The 5692-nt window shown below is 43.0% G+C and overlaps 1 pseudogene; it reads left to right on the top strand.

Annotated features, from left to right (window-relative positions):
• The first annotated feature begins 4614 nt into the window (after positions 1-4614).
• Positions 4615-4715, top strand: LOC121501098 (annotated as a pseudogene).
• The last annotated feature ends 977 nt before the right edge of the window (positions 4716-5692 follow it).

Raw genomic sequence — 5692 nt, forward strand, 5'->3', positions numbered from 1 at the left:
TCATCAACGAGGCCTCGCCTGATGCACCTTCCCCTATAGGCCTTAGCGCAGGTTGCCCCACACCCCCATGAGCGTTCAGAGTACTGGGTCACCTATACAATGAAATGTGATTTCTCTACTCTGTGAGGGTGGTGGCCATATATGTCTTTCTCACCAGTGTATTCAGAGCGCCTGGCAAAAGACAAGTAATAAATATTTGTTAAATTACAAGATTGATGAGTCAGACCTTTTCTGTGTCGGGGTCAGGCTTGTAACTTACATCAGTGAACATTAAAGTGTTGCTTCTTGATTGGGAAATAATGATGAAACTAGGTTTGAATTTCTCAGCAAGGTTTCCAGGAGAACTATATCTTATACAGTTCAAGAGGACATTTATAGAACCATAAATTCATGTGCACTTAATGCTGACTATTTAAATAGTCTCACAGTAACTTTAGTACATCATAAATGTCTAAGTTAAATAGCCCTTGGGTACCTAAGATAAAAAAACAACAAAAGAGATTTTATGACCAAATTGAAAATTAAAATTACAGAACTCTACTATATATATATATATATATATATGAGCTGGCAATACTGTTTTTACCTTAGTTGAAAGTGTATTTTGTTCATAGGGTTAAATGTATTTACAGTTTCAACATAACTATGTTATTGGTGCTATTATTGATACATTGCCTTTATCCAGGTAGATGTGTCATAGAAAATATTAAAAACTGGCAAGAAACTTTTTAAAAATGATTTTATTAATCATAATCATGCTAGAATGACATGGAGACCAAGGCTCTAAGTCAAAGATAGCTAAATTTTATTATTTACCTGTTTCTTATTGTTTTCTTTGCAATGTTCTACTCTACATTTTATTTGTTAAAAACTCTCAGAAATTGTTGGAAATTCTCTCCATTGTATCCCAGACCCCTCTGTAATGCCTCCCCAAGTTACGGTCCATCCTAAACCTCTCTCATTCATTACATGTAGTAGGGCAGACTCAGGCCGTGTGGGAGCAGTGTCTAAATAGCTAGTGTGACTAGAAGGTTCTTACTTATGTTGAGTTAGAATCTGCCCCCTCTCCACTCCCAGAGGCCTCCCTGTTGGTGCTGTCTCTATCTGAATTTGAGTCCAACAGAACAAATCTAAGTCCATTTTCATGGCCAGCTCATTAGGAATTTGAAGGCAGCAAATCACATTGACCAACATTTCCTTCCACTGCCCTTGGTACTACAGGATAAACCCTAATATGGTATTATTTCCACATTCTTAACGAACTTGGTTTGCCTCCTCTGGATCTAGAAAGCCAAGGCTGTTTTTCAGGACAAATGATAGCTGCGTCGGCAATGTATCAGCCAGGATCTGCTGAGGAGACAAAAACCACTTAGGAATTTGAACGGGAAAATTTAATATAAAGAATTATTAACTATTACAAAGGATTGGAGTCGTGAGGAATTATCTAGTTAGAAGTGAATTCTAAAGAATGAAGACATAGTGGATTTCTGAAGAGTGGCCACCACCCCTGGGGCTGAGGTGGAACACCTGTGAAAGGGCTCCGAGTCCCTGACCGGAGGGCTAGACCTTGTTGGTCGTGGTTCCCTGAATGGCAGAGCCACACATATAGAACTTCCTGGAAATCTATCCTTCAGAATGTACTGGAAATCTGCCCTCCAGCAGCCTGAGAAAGCTGTTCACAATGAAGCATCTCAACCGAGGTGCTCTGCCCAAACGGGAGCTGGTGAGGAGCTCCTAGCTGTGAGGGTGCTGCAGACCCATGTTGTAGGAATTCCGTGTGTTGCAGGAGCCTAACAAGAAAGCATTCTGGAACCAGAAAGGAAGATCCTTCTTTCAATGTTTCTTCAGGGTCCTCTACTGAGGAAGCTCAACATTATATGAGCTAGCAAAGGAAACACTTAATAGGCCCACCCCATTATTCCCTCACATAGACAATGCACATTGAGTGCATTTGGAGCTGTTGATAAATTGACTATGACCTCAGGTAGCCTGAGGTACAGGTGACTTGCTATGCCATGATGACGTCCCTGCCATTTGCCGCTCACCTCCGCTTTCTGCTAAGCCTGAGTCATATTGAGTTATGAGTACTCTGGGAAGGAGGGAAGTATATGGGGTGGGCGGACTCACATAGAAAGGTGGCAGGCTGTGAGTCATGTGACTTACAGGCCTCTGGTGGCATGGGTTAGGGAAAGAAAATTGAGTTATGTACCCTCTTGCCTCATGCTGGCTACCTCACATCCAGCTTGATAACTTTGGAGTAGCCAAACACTTGACCTCTATAAAATGAGGAGAACTTCTGCACTGCCTAAGTCCCAGGGCCAGTGCAAGGGTCATGTGAGATAGCAAGAGTATGCGGGTATGGGCTGCTGCTTGGATTGTTTACCACTCGGATACCAACCACATCTTTTGAGGGTGATTGGTGTTGATGGATGGTTTCCTGCTGCTGAGGAAGAGCCTATGGTGGAGAAAAACCCTTAACGTGCTAAATAAAGTAATTTTATTTTATTTTTTTTTGTTAGTTTCAAAGGTAGAACTTAGTGATTCATCAGTTGCCTACAACACCCAGTGCTCATTCCATCAAGTGCCCTGCTTTATGCCCGTCATAAAGGGTACCCCCATCCCCCTCCGGCAACCCTCAGTTGGTTTCCTAGAGTTCAGCACCTCTTATGGTTTGCCTCTTTCTCAATGTTCATCTTATTTTCTTTTTCTGTCCCTTCCCCTGTGTTCATCTGTTTTGTTTCTTAAATTTCACACATGAATGAAATCATATGGTTATTTGTCTTTCTCTGACTGACTTATTTCACTTAGTATAATACTCTCTAGTTCCATCCAAGTTGTTGCAAATGGCAAGATCTCATTCTTTTTGATGGCTGAGTAATATTCTCGTGTGTGTGTGTGTGTGTGTGTGTGTGTGTGTGTGTGTACATACAGCACATCTTCTTTATCCATTCATTTGTCAATGGACATCTGGGCTTTTTCCTTATTAATAAAGTAATTTTAAAGAGAATTAAATCTATTTGTCCATTTGCTGGTGCCAGTGTCCTTTTCTTTTTATAAGGGACACATTATGACTCAAACTCTCCCAGGTACACCAAAGTATTTCTGCTCTGTGCCTAATAAATTCCTGGCGGGGATGCAGGCCTCGGGAAGAGTAGAGATGGGGAATCAGGTACTTGCCTACTTTGAATGAGGCAGCCGTGGAGTCCTTGACAGTAAGTAAAGCACAATCCAAACCACAGCTGTGACAAAGAAGTCTTCAGGCCCTCGTGGAGGGACTAGCAATATGGTAGGAGGAGCCTGAGGCCATGGCATGAAAAATGGAGCTGAGAATAGAGCCAAAAGTTTGCTTCTTTTTGAAGCGTTTTGTAGCATGGTGAAGGCATGGTTGAAAGCTCAGAGGCGAAGGAGTCATCTAGGGAGGGTTGGTTACTAAAAACAACCAGGCAGGTAGGGAGGATGCTGTGGGGTGGTCTGACGGAGGAAGTAGAGCTTTTAGAGAAAAAAAATGAGCAGGGGAAGGGAGGAATTCAGTTCTGTTGACATGAACACTGGTCCGCATTCCTGTTCCAAGGGAAGGCTCTCTTCCCGCAGGCTGCTGTAGAATCCCTCATGGCTAATCCTGGACACCCTTGCAATCCAGGCCTGGGCTATGTCCTGAAACCTGGGCCAAAAGAGCTGCTTGCCAGTGGTTTCCTTGCTCTACATAAACCAGACTCGGCTTCTGTTTGCCAAGTCCATATTTGCATGTGAAGTTGGGATCTGGGGCCTGAATCCAGGCTCTGGAGAGGTGAAAGGTTAGCATACCAATCTGCTACCCACCCCACTCCCAGGCACAGCATCACACATAATTAATGACAAGGGCTTGTAGAGCAGTGGGAATAAAGTATGGGTTCTTAATGGAACACTGAGTGTCCTGTTTGTCTGTGTTTGCAGCAGGTGGGACACATGCCTAACCTAACAGCCTGATTGTTGGAGCCAGACTCACAGGGGAGCTATTTGTGTTGGTGCCTGAAAAAGCCCCAGTAGATTCAGTTCTCTCCCATAGTATCCTGTCAAAGTGGCCTGGTTTTCCTTATCACAGGCGCTGGAGCCACAAAGCACAGATGTGACCAAGGACTCCAGCTTCCTTGACCAGTCGTTAACATGGTCCCAAGGCTTTTCCTATTCTTACCACAACAGGAGGCAGGCCCTGGTTTCCCACTGTACAAGGGAAAGACTTCACATAATCATAACTGATGTTTTTCCTCTAGTTCATGTATATTATTTCAACCTCAGTTTAGGACATATTATTGAGTGATCTAGGCAAGAATAGGTAGTAAGTTGACGTTCCTATTAGATAGAGCAGTGAGAACTGAGTGCTTGAGGTGCAAATTGTATACAGACCATTCTTCCTTTTAAGGAGGTTATGATATTATGATTTATAATAAGAAATATATTTTTGGTTTTTGTCCATGGTTCCTGGCTCACAGCTCCTAAAACCCTTGGAATTTCCTAAGCAATAAGAGCAATGGGAGCATCTTTTGTCATAATTTTTGGCTTCTTATCCTCAGTTTCTGAAATCACTTTAGAGTCATCAAAGTAAAATGAGTGTCTTATTATTCATAACAAGCCCCTAAGACTATACTTTCAGGGATCATTTCTATAGTTTGTTCATAACAAGCCCCTTTCCAGAACAATTGGGTTTACGTGAATGAAATGATTTTGGAAAGCACTGAAGGATGGGGGCTGCTTGCTAGGGGAACTAACCACAAGTAGAAGGTTGGAATTTTCAGTTCTGATTTATGGGGAGGGGAGAGGGCTGGAGGTTGAATCAGTCATCAAAGGCCAATGATTTAATCAGTCATGCCCATGAAATGAAGCTTCCCTGAAACCCCAAAAGGACAGAATTTGGAGAACTTTTGGGTTAGTGAACATGTGAAGATGGGGAGACAATGGTGTGCCGGAAGAGCATGGAAGGCCCATGCCCTTTGCCCATACCTTGTTCATTTCTTCCATCTGGTTGGTCCTGAGTTGTATATGAGCTTCAGAGAGCCTCCAGGATGGGGAAAAAGAATCCTTCCATTTGCCACCATGGCGGGCCCCAAACTCCATGAGGACACAAACTCCTTTGTTCAGGATCCTGCCCTATGTATCTCTTTGTCTGACTGTTGATTTGTATTTTTTAAATATCATTTTAAATAAACTGGTAATTTGGCTGGTAGCAGGTTTCCTGAGTTCATTGAGCTGCTCTAACCAATTAATCAAACCCCAGGGGATGGTCATTGGAACCTCTGACTTATAACCAGTCTGTCAAAAATACAGGAGACCACCTTGGCTTGACTATGTCAGAACTGAACAGAAGGAAGGAGGTTTCGGGACTTCTAGTCTATAGCTGGTAGGTCAGAACAACCCGGGCTTGGTGGCATCTGAAGTTAGGGGAGCAGACTTTTGGGACTGAACTCTTGACCTGTAGAATATGTTGCTGTCTCTCGGGGTAGATCCTATTAGAAACGAGTTGAATTGTATGCACACCTAGCTGGTGTCCATACAATTCTTGGAGGAGTAAGGAAGAGATCCCGTGTCGGAATTGGTGACCAGAACACTTTTAGAGGTGGTATGGGTTGAAGTGTGCCTCCCCCAATTCGTATGTTGAAATTCAATCTCCAATACCTCAGATTGTGAACTTATTTGGAGACGGGGTCTTTAAAGAGTT

This window comes from Vulpes lagopus, chromosome 10 (assembly GCF_018345385.1).
Source record: "Vulpes lagopus strain Blue_001 chromosome 10, ASM1834538v1, whole genome shotgun sequence".
In the NCBI taxonomy this organism is placed as follows: domain Eukaryota; kingdom Metazoa; phylum Chordata; class Mammalia; order Carnivora; family Canidae; genus Vulpes; species Vulpes lagopus.